Raw genomic sequence first — 16,190 nt, forward strand, 5'->3', positions numbered from 1 at the left:
CGTAAATCAGAAGGAAAGGGGATGGAGTTGTGCAGATGAATATTGACATTGTTATATTGTTCAAGGCACTGGGAATATAGTGGTGATAAAACAGACCGAATTCCCTAATTTCATGGAGCTTCTATTCTTGTATGGGAAAAAACAATAAGCAAAAAAAGAAATAAATAAGCTCAGAGATTCCTAAATGCTATGAATAACATAATACAGGGTAATATAACATGAATTTAGGGAGGCAACATCAGATAAGATGGTCAGGAAAGGACCTTCCCAAAGCTCACATTTGGGGTTAGTCTTGAGTGATGAGAAGCCAAATATGCAAATATCCAAATTGCTCTGGGAAAGAGCAATTGGAAGAGGTGAGAAGGAGGGAGCCACTGGCACAAAGGTCTTGAGTGCAGATAATTTGAAGGAAAGAAAGCCAGAGAGACTGGAACATAATGAGCAAGAGAAAGAGTATACAAAAATAAAATCAGAGTGGGGAGCAGAGACCAGATAGCGTATGAACTTTTGTAAGATCATACTTACAAAGTAAGGCATTTGGATTTTATTCTCATTGCATTGGCAGTCCCCTGGATGATGCTAATTGGGAGAATGATATTGCACATTGATCCGACACACATTTTTGACCACCTACTATATGCCAGGCACTTTCTAGTCACTAGTGGATATACCAGCTATACCAGCAGTGGATGTGCCAGGCACAGTCTCTGCTGTCATGGAACTCACATCCTAATGAAATATACATGAACACAGCAAGAAGTCAATGTCAGGAAGTAATAAGTTTTACAAAGAAAACAAAGCACAAAGGTGTGATGGAAAGTGACCTGGAAGTTACTTTAGATGGAGTGGTCATGAAGGACACATGGAGGACAGACATGTAAGCTCTGACATAAGTGGTAGGAGGGAGTAAGTCACATAAGGCCAGGCAGAAGAAACGGTCAATCCAAAGGCTGTGAGGCATGAAAGTGCCTAGAATGTTTGAGGGATAAGAACTGAAGTCAAGGTCAGGTGCGGTGGCTCACGCGTGTAATCCCAGCACTTTAGGAGGCTGAGGGGGGCATATCACCTGAGGTCAGGAGCTTAAGACCAGCCTGACCAACATGGAGAAACCCCGTCTCTACTCAAAATACAAAATTAGCCTGGGTGTGGTGGTGCATGCCTGTAATCCCAGCTACTTGGGAGGCTGAGGCAGGATAATTGCTTGAACCTCGGAGGTGGAAGTTGTAATGAGCTGAGATCACGCCATTACACTCCAGCCTGGGCAACAAGAGAGAAACTCAGTTTCAAAAAAAAAAAAAGAACTGAAGTCAGTGTGGCAAGAGGGGAGCGTGGCATAAAGCCAAGGTCAAGGAGGTAGGTAGGTTTTAGATTAATGAAGAATGGATTGCAGGGGTAGGAGTGGGGTTAAATGCAAGCAGGAAGAATCCTGAAGGCATGATACAGTAGCTTAGGCCAGAAATGATGGTAACCTGGACAAGGGCAGAAGTCCTAGGCATGGTGTAAAATGATTAGTTAGCTTCATGACATTTTTGGAGGTGAAGTCAGAGCTCATTTCTGGATTTTGGCTTTTCTAACTAAATATGTGGTGTTGATACTTAATGAGATGGAGAAAATATCCTTTGTAAGATAAATACTATCACTCCCATTTTACAAGTGAGGAAACTAGGGTTCAACAAGTATAATTTCAAAGCATATGCTTTCTCTACCACATTTTCACCAGGAGTGAGAGCTACCTAAATATGATTGATCGTTTAGAAAAAAAGAACATATAAGGCAAAGTCAAAGAAGTAGTCTCACAGCATATGTACAGTCTGTGTGTGTGCATGTATGTTTATGTGCCCTTGTGTATACCTGTGTTCTGACAATCTTGGTGAGAAAGGTGTCAGAAACGACTATCCTATGGTCTTATCCCTTCCTTTCTCTTCATCTATGAAGGGACATGATAGTGGAAAATGAGAAAACCTTGGACTTAAGACTAGCTTGTGCTGGTGATACTAGAATGAACATTGGTATACTGAGGTTGACAGTGGAACAAAAAGTCCTGACTTAGCAACTCAAATGTTTATCATCTATGATGTTAAATGCAGTGCAGAAAAGATTTTCAGTCACATGGCAATTTACCACCAGAGTCCTAGACACAAGCACAAGGTGAACAGCAGAGCCCAGTGCTTAGAGATCAAGCAGACCCTGGCTCTGAAACTCACCAGTTTTGTGACCTTGGCCAAGTAAGTTAACTTATCTGAAACCTCATTTTCAGAACTGTTCAGATTGTGGTTAGTTTGAAATCAGATCATGATGAATGTTAAGCATTTAGTATAGTGCTTGATAGAGAATAAACATTCAATAAATGGCCAATTTTCTGATTCCTTCCATTACTCTTGGGTGGTTTCTTCTAGAACTGTATTATTTCCCCTTTGTTCTTCCCTGCCTTGGAGACTACTAATAAAATTATACTTTTCTTTCATGATTCCTAAATCTCACAACCCATTCAGGTAGTAACCTGCCTGTATAGTTTCTCTGTCTAGCCTCCATACCACACTGCCTTTCCATTGAGACTGTTCCTGTTCATATTTAACTAAAGCAATTTATCTTACAGTATAGATAAAATATACATGTAAGCCCCTGAGATAGTTGTAGAATCCCAAAAGGGAGCTTTATTTTAGGGAATCCCCGTTGTCACTACATCAATTATCTACTGTTGTATACCAAACTGTCCCAAATTACTGACTTCAAAGCATAACCATTTGTAATTGCTTACAAATCTACAGATAGCTAGCTGCTTCTGCTGAACTGGGTCATGATGAGCTGAATGTAGCTGTGCTTATTAAGATAGCCAGAAGGTGGGCTGGCACCTGCCTAGTTAAAGATGGCTTCGCTTACATGCCTGACAGTTGGCTAGCTATGCGTTAGTCTGGGGCTCCGACAGTGATTGGCTCCTGCATTTCTCAACATCCATCACTCCAGCTTAGACTTTCTTACACAGTAGAGACAGAGTTCCGAGAGAGAGTGAAAGTGCAAAATGTCCTAAAGTGCAAAAGAGTCCTAAGCTTGGAACTGGAACATATCCAAAGCATTCTATCAATAAAAGGAAGTCCCAAAGCCACCCAAGATTCAAAGATTGGAAAATGGACACCACCAATACCATCTCTTGAAGGTAGCAGCTACGAAATCACATTGCAATTGCAAAGGAAGGGGTGAAGAATTGGAAACATTGGCCAGGCGTGGTGGCTCACACCCATAATCCCAGCAGTTTCAACTTCCCAAGACCTCCCTTTCAGGGCCAAGGTGGGTGAATCACTTGAGGTCAGGAGTTCAAGACTAGCCTGGCCAAGATGCTAAGACCCCCATCTCTACTAAAAAATACAAAAAGTAGTCAGGTGTGGTGGCAGGCACCTGTAATCCCAGCTACTCAGGAGGCTGAGTCTGGAGAATTGCTTGAACCCGGGAGACGGAGGATGCAGTGAGCCAAGATCCTGCCACTGCACTCCAGCCTGGGTGACAGAGCAAGGCTCCATCTCAAAAAAAAAAAAAAAAAAAAAAAGAAGAATTGGTAACATTTTTGAAATTCACAATCAGAATGGACCCTTGACCTGTGGCATTCTGATTGCCCTTGCTTACCCCAAGTATCCTTCCCCCATTCTCTAGTCAGTCAATATGTGAAATTTAGCCTACTTCGGTTTGCCCCAGTAATATTAGCCAGGCTGCTCTGCTTCCCTCAAGTCCAGCTTCTCTGAATTACTATAATTTTGGAGCCCTGAACACTTCTTTTCCCCTATGAAAGTGAAAAGTTGAAGGAGTCGGGAGAGGAGACGTTCGAAAGGCACTGTGGCTGGAGAAAACAAGTTAACCTCTTATTTCCAGGTGACTCTCCTCCCTTCGGACCCTCCAGCCTTCTTTTCCTCCATCTTTAGTACTTATATATGAAAAAGATCAATAGAAATTGTAGCCAGTAAGAAAGCATTCCACTTTCTACATTTAAAAGGAAAATGTGTGGCTGGCAGGCCCAACTAGTTGTATACCCCTAACATACATTCTTCCTTACAAATCGCAATTTAGTTTAACAGCAACGTACCCAGAGAACTAACTTAATTTCCCAGGCTTCCTTGCATTTAGGTGTGATCATGTGTCTTAGTTCTGGGCAATGCAATCTGAGACGCAGTTTCTTGGGCTGAACTTCTGGGAAAGCTATTTTTTCTTTTTTTTAAGTGGTAAAAATGGACAGACTCCACATGTTCATGCCTTTTGCCCTTTTCTTTCTTATTGCTGCCTGGGGCATAAATGTGATGTCTGAAAATAAAATAGTCGTCTTCAGATCAGAAGAATTAAAGGTGCCATTAGGGATGGAAGAGGAGGAAACTAAAAATGTCTTGGATCCTTGATTTCAAGGAAAACTATATGGATTTCCAAACAATATGTAAAACCGTATCAGTCCTTGACCACCCACCTCTGGACTTATTATATAAGAACAATAATTATCTATTTTCTGAAAAAACTGTGATTGTTCTACTAATACATGTACCCAAACACTATTTTAACCAACACGGCAACTGAAGTTGATCACAAGAGTACAAATTGATATTAGCAATACAAGTGGCTCAAAGAAAAAATAAAGAATTCATTTTCCTCCCCAAAAGCAAGCTATCATTAAGTGTATGTTGCTGCCAGGCATGGCGGCTCACACCTGTAATCCCACTTTGGGAAGTTGGGGCAAGAGGATTGTTTGGGCACGAGAGTTCAGGACCAGCCTGTGCAACATAGCAAGACCCCAATCTCTACAAGAAATGCAAAAATTAACTGGGCATGGTGGCATATGCCTGTGGTTCCAGCTACTCAGAAGGCTGAGGTGGGAGGATCATTTGAGCCTAGGAGGTTGAGGCTGCAGTGAGTCATGATTGTACCATGGCACTCCACCCTGTTTAGAAAAAAAAAAAGAGTATGTCACTTCTCTCTGGTTCATCAACTCTGGGCAGCGGATGAGAATCATGTAAAAGGAAGGAAAATCTTGCAGTAGCTATGTGGATGGGGTAAAGAGATGTCAAGAGAAAGGAAGGATTGGTAAGCCATTCTATAGATGTCTACCTTATCAAAACTTTTCTCTGAATACCACACTGAAAAGTCAGCTGGAAACTGACTAAATTCATCATTCTCCTCTTGTACTTCTTTCTTATCTTTTTTGTTTTGTTTGGTTTTAAATATTATGCATCACCAAAGCCTGCAAACTTCCTTATCTATTATCTAAATTAAGGTCATCACTACCTAACCATTCAGCTTAGTCAAAAAATATTTTCTTCTTCAACCCCACAGCCACTTGACCACCAAATCCTCTTGAGAGTACCTCTTTAACTCAGAGGCATATGTGGATGAGGAAGACAGACGTATAAAGACAATTACAAATCACTGCTCAAGAAATCTTGGTGTCTCATCGTCTCTCGTCTGGATAACCATATCAATTTCCCAGTCCCCAGTATGCCCACGTCCTCAACTTCAATCTAAAATACTGACAAAATTGTATTTCTGAAACCCAACACGTTTCTTGTCGCTCTCTTGCTCTAGGATACCTGGAAGCTTTGTGTTTGTTTGCATGCCATTGTAGGACTTTGGAAATCTATCCTCAGGCTGGTCTCCAGCCTTATTTCTTATTACTACTTCTACATGAACTTCTGCTTCCCATGTGTGCCATGCACTTGCATAAGTCTATGAATTTGTATGTGCTATACCAGAAATACAGTCAGTAGTATCAGACCCACATGCAAGAGGCCCAAATATTTTTCTGTCTCCTCTCATTGGCTAAATCCAGCTCAAATTCCTTTCTGACTATTCCAGGCAAATGGATTACTAATTATTTTTGTCCCTCTGCCAACTGTTCATATAACTCTTTGTTTATGAATATCTACCCAAGGACAGTGAATACCTTGAGAGGAGCTTCAGGGCCTGGTTGGCTGGCACATGGAAACATCTGAGTACATCGAAGAAAGAAGAAAAAAGAGGAGAGAATTCCTACTACAGATTTTTTTCTTTTTATTATTTATTTATTAAAAAAAATTTTTTTTTTGAGACAGAGTCTCGCTCTGTCACCAGGCTGGAGTGCAGTGGCAGTATCTCGGCTCACTGCAACCTCTGCCTCCCGGGTTCAAGCGATTCTCCTGCCTCAGCCTCCCAAGTAGCTGGGACTACAGGTGCATTCCGTCAAGCCCAGCTAATTTTTGTATTTTTAGTAGAGATGGGGTTTCACCATGTTGGTCAGGCTGGTCTTGAACTCCTGACCTCGTGATCCTCCTGTCTCAGCCTCCCAAAGTGCTGGGATTACAGGTGTGAGCCACCACACCTGGCCATTTTTCTTTCTTTCTTTCTTTCTTTTTTTTTTTTTTTTTAAAAAAAAAGCTTATTGCCTGTAATTAACATTAAGTCGAGTCTGTATCTTCTCATACAAAGTGAAGGATATTTTTGGTGGAAGGGGTTCATGCTTCAGAAAAGGGCAAGGCTACAGAGACATCTAAGATCCTTTCTAGCTCCAACATTCTATGCAGCTTTTGTAAACTGCTGTATCAAAATATTTTAAAATAAGAAATTAGTAGAGCTCAATTATAGAACTAATTGACTGAAATCTTTTCGTTACTTTGAATTTATATGTAGATAAAAGTAAAGAATAATTACCGGGCGCAGTGGCTCACGCCTATAATCCCAGCACTTTGGGAGGCCGAGGTGGGTGGATTGCCTGAGTCCAAGAGTTCAATACCAGCCTAGCCAACATGGTGAAACCACGTCTCTATTAAAAATATAAAAATTAGCCAGGCATGGTGGTGAACACCTGTAATCCCAGCTACTTGGGAGGCTGAGGCAGGAGAATCACTTGAACCTGGAAGACAGAGGTTGCAGTGAGCCAAGATTGAGCCACTGCACTCCAGCCTAGGTGACAGAGCAAGACTGTCTCAAAAAACCAAAACAAAAACGAGAATAATCAATGAATTCTACATTCTCGAATTAGCACTTCGGATTTCAATAAATTTCAAGGCAGCATAAAATAGTTTAATAGACTAAGTAAAGATGATAAAATGATGGAAAGCTTTATGTTTCTCTTCATTACATCAAGTTTTGTAAAGTCAATAGCAAATATATAAGTTCATAGCAACCATCTTTTGTAAATCAATATTAAGTACCTCCATTAGTTGGGATTAAAGAATTATTTTATCTGACACTTCCCCAAATTATGATGTAGCTGACAGCAAGACAGTACTTATCAAATAGATCAAAAAATAGTGAGAGAATACGACTTCATGATTTTTCCTAGATTTAGTTCTTTTTGTCTGGACAAACTGGGAGTGAAATATAGATGAGAACTGCAACACATGAACATATAACACCTTACTGCTTCCCATACAAAACCGATCTTTCTTTATCCTGTGCCAATATATGAAAGCTCATGCTCTATAATGGAGGCTTTTTTATGAACAGAAGAACTGAAATTTGTTTGTCCTTTTTACTATAAAGCAAGATCCATCTGGCCGGGTGTGGTGACTGACACCTGTAATCCCAGCACTTTGGGAGGCTGAGGCCGGTGGATCATGAGGTCAGGAGTTCAGGACCAGCCTGGTCAAGATGGTGAAACCCTGTCTCTACTAAAAATACAAAAATTAGCCGGGTGTGGTGGCAGGTGCCTGTAATCCCAGCTACTCCAGAGGCTGAGGCAACAGAATTGCTTGAAACCGGGCAGGTAGAGGGGTGGAGTGGGGCCGGGGTTGCAGTGAGCCAAGATTGTGTCACTGCACTCCAGCCTGGGCGACAGAGTGAGGCTCTGTCTCAAAAAAAAAAAAAAAAAAGTCCCGTCAAGCTCAATTCTCCAAGGACACAAAGAAAAAGCAGCTCTAGATTTCCACCTCTGGTTATGGCAGACCAGCTCATATCAGTCAATTGTTACTGACAATAACAACTAGAAAGGGTTAAATTTAAAAATACATATTTTTGAAGGTATTTGAGAATTAAAAAGCCAGTGAAGACCTATGGCCCTAAGATCCAGGAGAGAAGGGGAGTCCAGAGAGGTAAGTCTCACTTTCAGTGTTTTTCTCTGAGTCATTTGCTGATTTTTAAGTGGCTGTCAAGAGTCACAAAGTCAGGTAGATAAACATTATATTGAAGGGCCGCTAAGAAGGAGGGTTTCTTTCTTTCTTTCTTTCTTTCTTTCTTTTTTTTTTTTTTTTTGAGACGGAGTCTCGCTCTATTGCTCAGGCTGGACTGCAGTGGCGCCATCTTGGCTCACTGCAACCTCTGCCTCCTGGGTTCAAGCGATTCTCCTTCCTCAGCCTCGTGAGTAGCTGGGATTACAGGCAAGCAGCACCACGCCCAGCTAATTTTTGTATTTTTAGCAGAGACGGGGTTTCACCGTGTTGGCCAGAATGGTCTCCATCTCCTGACGTTGTGATCCACCCGCCTTGGCCTCCCAAAGTGCTGAGATTACAGGTACGAGCCACCGTGCCCGGCCAGGAGGGTTTCTTACATTCACCGCTGCTGCATTAAGAATAGAGATGAACCAAAAAATGAAATAAGCCTCATAAACCCTAAAATCCAGATTCTAATTAGCAAAATTCTAGACTGGATTAAATCGACCTGATCTGGCCAGGAGTGGTGGCTCACGCCTGTAATCCCAGCACTTTGGGCGGCTGAGGCGGGTGGATCACTTGAGGACAGGAGTTCAAGACCAGCCTGGCCAACATGGTGAAACCCCATCTCTAATAAATATACAAAAATTAGCCAGCCGTGGTGGCGCATAATCCCAGCTACTCAAGAGGCTGAGGCAGGAGAATTGCTTGAATCCGGGAGGTGGAAGTTGCAGTGAGTGAAGATCGGGCCACTGTACTTCAGCCTGGGCGACAGAGCGAGATGCATCTCAAAAAAAAAAAAAAAAAAAAAAATTTACCTGATTCTGCTTATCTGCCTCTCAGAAGTGATAACACTGATAACAAACCCTGGTAGTGATATCTAGAAGGAGATAACATCAACCCGGATCTTAAATTATCTCCAGAATTTTCTACATTCAATATTCATTATTATCAAAAAATTAGTACACATATGAGTAAACATGTGAAATAAACAAAACAAAACAAAAAAAGAAAGAAAAAATAGTAGTGTCAGACCCACATGGAAAATGCCCAGATATTGGAATTATTACATGTGGACTTCAACTGTCATGTTTATGTTCCAGAAAAATAGAAAAAATACGGAGAATTTCAGCAGAGAATTATAATCTATAATAAAATAAAAAGATATTCTGGAATTGAACAATCTAATAACTAAAATTAAGAAAGTGGAGGGTTCTGTTTTTCAGCTTTGGAACCGCCACCCCTCCCCTCCCCCATCTGTACAGGGGAGCTTCTATGGAGCCCCCCTCCCTCTGTCTCTGGACAGGGGAGCTGCTGCTTTCTTTCTTCCCCATTAAACTCCTTGCTCCTGAAAACTATTCCATGTGTGTTTGTGTCATTTTTTCTAATTTGACTCTAGACGAAGAACCAGGTGTTCCTCCACTCATCAGAGCTGTATCATTTTGGTGCGTTGGCTGGGAATCCGAGGTAGAGCCTTCGTCAGAGTGTTACAGGAATAGGCTCTTGGATACATCACACTCCAGTCAAAGCCTGGAAAGCTGAGGGAGCAACCCCTGACAGCCAGAGGAACGACTTGAATATCAGTGCGAAGAAATAGGAGACCTTAAACTGAAAATCACAAAAGATAAGTAATGGAAAGCAATCAAATTCCAAATGGTGCTGCAAACTGAACCATGCATGAACATGCTGTTCTTCCGAGGACCCTTAGATTGACCTCAGGAGAAGCCTTAGCTACTGTTCCCCATTCATATCAGTATCATTTTGCATTCCCACGAGAAATGTATCACTTTAATTTGCATTTCTTTGATTAACAATATTCATGGCTGTGCATGGTGGCTCACACTTGTAATCCCAGCACTTTGGGAGGCCGAGGTCAGGAGTTCGAGACTAGCCTGGCCAACATGTTGAAACCCCATCTCTACTAAAAATGCAAAAAATTAACTGGGCGTGGTGGTGGGTGCCTGTAGCCCCAGCTACTTGGGAGGCTGAGACAGGAGAATCACTTGAGCCCAGTATGCAGAGGTTGCAGTGAACTGAGATCATGCCACTGCACTCCAGCCTGGACGACAGAGCGAGAGACTCTGTCTCCAAAAAATCCAACCCCACCCAAAAAAAATTCATTCAACAAACATTTATTTGCACATTATGTACCAGGCTATCATAGGCATTAGGGATACAGCTGTAAACAAAACAGACAACATTGACCATCCTGGAGCACACATTCTAGTAATAATAAACAAACGTAAACAAATTCGTAAATAGCATGTTAGATTGTAAAAGGTACTCTGGAGAAAAAGCTATAAGGAGAAAAATAAAAATGTATATGGGGTTAATTGAAAAACAAAGCAGCTCTTTTTCTGGCCGGAAGCATGGAGGGTGTAGAAGAGAAGAAGGAGACGCTTCCTGCTGTGCCAGAAACCCTTAAGAAAAAGCGAAGGAATTTCGCAGAGCTGAAGATCAAGCGCCTGAGAAAGAAGTTTGCCCAAAAGATGCTTCAAAAGGCAAGGAGGAAGCTTATCCATGAAAAAGCGAAACACTATCACAAGGAAGATAGGCAGATGTACAGAACTGAAATTCGAATGGCGAGGATGGCAAGAAAAGCTGGCAACTTCTATGTACCTGCTGAACCCAAACTGGCATTTGTCATCAGGATCAGAGGTATCTATGGCATGAGCCCAAAGGTCCGAAAGGTATTGCAGCTTCTTCGCCTTCGTCAAATCTTCAATGGAACCTTTGTGAAGCTCAACAAGGCTTCAATTAATGTGCTGAGGATTGTAGAGCCATATATTGCATGGGGGTACCCCAATCTGAAGTCAGTAAATGAGCTAATCTACAAGCGTGGTTATGGCAAAATCAATAAGAAGCGAATTGCTTTGACAGATAACGCTTTGATTGCTCGATCTCTTGGTAAATATGGTATCATCTGCATGGAGGATCTGATTCATGAGATCTATACTGTTGGAAAATGCTTCAGAGGCAAATAACTTCCTGTGGCCCTTCAAATGATCTTCTCCACGAGGTGGAATGATGAAAAAGACCACCCATTTTGTAGAAGGTGGAGATGCTGGCAACAGGGAGGACCAGATCAACAGGCTTATTAGAAGAATGAACTAAGGTGTCTACCATGATTATTTTTCTAAGCTGGTCAGTTAATAAACAGTACCTGCTCTCAAATTGACAAAAAAAAAAAAAAAAAGCAAAACAAAAAAAAAAGGTGGGCCAGGCATGGTGGCTCATGCCTGTTATCCCAGCACTTTGTGAGGCTGAGGTGGGTAGATTACTTGAGCCCAGGAGTTCAAGATCAGCCTGGGTAACATGGTGAAACCCCATCTCTACCCCAAATAAACTGGGTGTGGTGGTGCGCACCTGTGGTCTCAGCTACTCCAGAGGCTGAGGTGGGAAGATCACTGGAGCCTGGGAAGTTGAGGCTGCAGTGAGCCATGATCATGCCACTGCACCATAACCTGGGTGACAGAGTGAGACCTTGCCTCAAAAAAAAAAAAAAAAAAAAAAAAAAAAGAGAGTGTGGCTGGGCATAGTGGCTTATACTTGTAATCCCAGTGTTTTGGGAGGCAAAGGCCAGAGCATTGCTTGAGGCTAGGAGTTTGACACCAGCCTGGGCAATATAGTAACCTCCTATCTCTCCAAAAAAAAAAAAAAAAAAAAAAGCTGAGCATAGTGGCACTCATCTGTGGTCTTAGCTACTCAGGAGCATGAGGCAGTAGGATTGTTTGACCCCAGGAATTCAAGATTGCAGTGAGCTATGATCACAACTCCAGCCTGGGCACCAAAGTGAGACCCTGCTTCTTCTTCTTCTTTTTTTTTTAAAGTTTACTAGGAAAATGAAAGAGCTGAAGAGGGCACTGGTAAGCCAGAAGACCAGAAGAAAGGTCAGTATAGACTGAAGCAGAGAGAAAAGAGGTGGAAATGAAAGACCCTACAAAATAAATAGAACATGGTGGCAAGATTTAATATACTTGTAATAGAAGTCCTGAAGGGGAGGAGAGAGAAATTAGGGGAAAAACTGCTACCTGAAAAGAAATTGACAGAAAATTTTCCAAAGCTGATGAAAGGCATCAAGCCAAAAATCCAAGAATATCTATGAACTTATATCGGGATGAATTAAAACCACACCTAGGTATGTGATGGTATAACTGCTGAAAAACAATGGAAAAAAAATCTCAAAAACGGTCAGAGGAAATATATACATTACTTTCAACAATAAGATTAACAGCTATCTTTTTATTTTATTTATTTATTTATTTAGACCAAATCTTGCACTGTCACCCAGGCTGGAGTGCAGTGGCACAATCTTAGCTCACTGTAACTTCTGCCTCCCGGGTTTAAGTGATTCTTCTGCCTCAGCCTCCTGAGTAGCTGGGACTGCAGGTGCCCGCCACCATGCCTGGCTAATTTTTGTATTTTTAGTAGAGTTGCAGTTTCACCATATTAATCAGACTGGTCTCGAACTCCTGACCTCAGGTGATCTTCCCACCTCGGCAGCCCAAAGTGCTGGGATTACAGGCATGAGTCACTGCGCCCAGCCAAAGCTATCTTTTTAATAGAAACATTTTAAGCCAAAAGACAGGAATAATTATTGTAAACTGCTGAAAAAGAAAGGGAAACTAAACTAGATATCTATACCTAAGAAGAATAGCATGGTGGTGATACCAAGGCAGACAGAGTAGGAAATAATGTTTCCTTGTGCTGCTATTCAGTAACAGCATAAAATATTGTGAGCTCCTTGTGTAACCACCCAGTAGGTTCACCTTGCTTTCTGCCTAGACAGAGCAGATTTATCAAGACAGGGGAATTACAATAAAGAGTTATTCCCACAGAGCTGGCTTTGCAGGAGTCTGGGATTTCATTATTAATCAAATCAATCTCATCAAGAATTCAGGGGATGAGAATTTTTAAGAATAATTTGGTGGGGAGGGGGCCAATGAGTCAGGAGTGCTGATTGGTTGGATCACAGATGACATCACAGCTGTCCTCTTGCTCAGAGTTACTTTCTGGGTGGAGGCCACAAGATCGGATGAGACAGTTTATCCATCTGGGTAGTGCCAGCTGATCCATGAAGTACAGAGTCTGCAAAATACCTCAAGCACTGATCTTAGGCTTTACAACAGTTACATTATCTCCAGGAACAATTTGGGGAGGGTCAGAATCTTGTAGCCTCCAGCTGCATGACTCCCAAATCGTTATTTCTAATCTTGGGCTAATTAGTTAGTCTGGCAAAGGCAGTCTAGCCCCCAGGCAGGAATGGGTTTGTTTTGGGAAAGAGCTGTCTTTGTTTCAAACTATAAACTGTAAACTAAATTCCTCCCAAAGTTAGTTCAGCCTACACCCTGGGAGGAACAAGGACAGCTTGGAGGTTAGAAGCAAGATGGAGTTGGTTAGGTCAGATCTCTTTCACTGTAGAAATTCTCAGTTATAACTTTGCAATGGTGGTCTCAGTTGGAAGCAGAGACTGTATCATAGCCTTCTTTGTATCCTCAGACTGTAGCAGTACTTAAGAGACTTATAGAACAACTGAAGAGTCTAGAGCAGTTGGACCTTTCATTACATGTTCAACTCACTATATCTGGGCAAAACTGATGCTGACCCAATGCTCAAGTCTAAGAAAATGTTTTAATCTAGGCCTTGATACTTTTTAATTGTGTGATAATAGAGATAATTATTCAACCCCTAGTATTAGTTTCCAAGGGCTGCCATAACAAATTATCACAAACTGAATTGCTCAAAACAACAATTTATTCAAGTTTTCAGCAAGACAACGCTCCCTCTGAAAGCTTGTGAAGAACTTTCTTTGACTCTCCATAGCTTCTGGAAGCTGTTGGCAATCCTTGGCATACCTTGGTAATAGGTATATCATTCCAATTTCTGCCTTCATTTTGACACAGGCATCTTTACTCTGGATCTCTGTGTCTCTAAATCTCCCTCTCCAGTCACTGGGTTTAGGACATGAGTCATTGAATTTAGGGCCTACCCTAATCCAATATGACTGCATTTTAGCGTGTTTATACTTACAAAAACATTCACAGGTACTGAAGGTAAGGACTCCAGTATATCATTTTTGGGGACGCAATTCGATGTACTAAACTCCGGAGCCTCCATTTTCTCTTCTATAAAATAAATATAGCCTGGCCGCAGTGGGTCACGCCTGTAATCCTGGCACTTTGGGAGGCCGGGCAGATCATTTGAGGTCAGGAGTTCCATACCAGCCTGACCAACATGGTGAAACCCCATCTCTACTAAAAATAGAAAAATTAGCCAGGTGTGGTGGTGGGTGCCTGTAATCCCAGCTACTTGGGAGGCTGAGGCAGGAGAATTACTTGAACCCAGGAGGCAGAGGTTGCAGTGAGCCGAGATCACGTCATTGCACTCCAGCCTGGGCAATGGAGCAAAACTCCATCTCAAAAAAACAAAACAAAACAAAACTAAACTAAATAAATATAATACCAACCTTGGAGAGTTATGATCAATAATCAAGTAATGCCTAGGACCCAGAATAAGTGGGTAATACATTCTCAAGGCAGGTTTTAAAAAGTAAGTACTAAGTGAAACATTGGGAGGCTGAGGTGCGAGGATTGTTTGAGGTCAGGAATTCGAAACCAACCTAGGCAACACAGCGAGACCTCATATCTACAAAAATAAAAACAATTAGGAATGGTGGCACAAGCCTGTAGTCCTAGCTACTGCAGAGGCTGAGGTGGGAGAACTGCCTGAGCCTAGGAGTTCAAGGTTGCAGTGAGCCATGGTGTGCCACTGTACCCGAGCCTGGGTCAAGACAGAGACCCTGACTCTTTAAAAAAAAAGAAAAGAAAAGAAAAGAAAAAGGCACACAAATACATACTGATAGATTCAGGAAGGGGTGCAGTGGTTGGGCATTGAAAGTGAAAGTTTCTAGTAACTATACATATTAATAAGATTCTGTCAATGAAAAACTCCATTTTTTTCAAAGAAACTATAATATTCAGTCTAATATCAAATAAATCAGAAAATTTGAGGGCCTAATAGACACAATTGCAGTGCACAGCAGCAGCAGAGCTACTGCTCCTTTTGGAGCAGGGCTACCCCATAGGCAGTGTGCCCAGAGGAGCAGCTCAGAGGCAGTGTTGCACTCATATTTATACCTATTTGTAATTACATGCAAATTAAGAGGTGATTTATATAGAAACTTCTAGAAAAGGGTGGTAACTTCTGGATTATCAGGTCGTTGCTATGGAAAGGGGTGGTAACTTCCAGATGTTGCCATGGCAATGGTAAACTGAGGTAGTGCACCAGTGCACGTGTCTTATGGAAAGCTGCTTCTGCCTCATCCCTGTTTTAGCAAGTTCTCAATTTAGTCAGATGTCCTAGGCCTGTTTCTGGAGTTGAGTCCCATGCCTATCTCACTATGACTTATTAAAGGTTATTAAGATTAGTATATTTCTAGAGTTCACTGAAATATATACTGCTGAAAAGTCTGATTGCCACCCAAAGATTGGCAAGGTAATTACTGCCTTGGAACTAAAGCATATATTTGGAATGATAACAAATTTGTGGAAAGACTCCTTGCTATTGGTGCATTATGTCTTAAATTGGTTGCTTTTTTTTTGAGACAGTTTCACACCTGTTGCCCAAGTTGGAGTGCAATGGTGCGATCTTGGCTCACTGCAACCTCCGCCTCCCGGGTTCAAGCAATTCTCTTGCCTCAGCCTCCCAAGTAGTTGGGACTTCAGGTGCACGCCACCTTGCCCAGCTAATTTTTTGGTATTTTTTGTAGAAACGGGGTTTCACCATGTTAGCCAGGCTGGTCTCGAACTCCTGACCTCAGATGATTCGCCCACCTCGGCCTCCCAAAGTGCTGGGATTATAGGCGTGAGCCACCGTGCCCAGCCAATTGGTTGCAATTTTTACATTTATTTTTATTGTTTTTCTGAGACAGGGTCTCACTCTGTCACCAGGCTAGAGTGCAGTGTCTCAATCACAGCTCACTGAAATCTCCACCTCCCTGGGCTTAAGTGATTCTCCTGCCATAGCCCCTCAAATAGCTGGGAGTACAGGTGCAAGCCACCATGCCAACAGGCTAATTCTTTTGTATTTTTGGTAGAG

General features: G+C 41.9%; 1 pseudogene across 1 annotated transcript; it reads left to right on the forward strand.

Moving 5' to 3' along the window:
- Positions 1 to 10,447: 10,447 nt before the first annotated feature.
- Positions 10,448 to 11,271, forward strand: LOC112611824 (annotated as a pseudogene). The gene has a single exon (XR_003116780.1). The product of XR_003116780.1 is annotated as a 60S ribosomal protein L7 pseudogene (transcript).
- The last annotated feature ends 4,919 nt before the right edge of the window (positions 11,272 to 16,190 follow it).

Source organism: Theropithecus gelada, chromosome 1 (genome assembly GCF_003255815.1).
Source record: "Theropithecus gelada isolate Dixy chromosome 1, Tgel_1.0, whole genome shotgun sequence".
Classification (NCBI taxonomy): domain Eukaryota; kingdom Metazoa; phylum Chordata; class Mammalia; order Primates; family Cercopithecidae; genus Theropithecus; species Theropithecus gelada.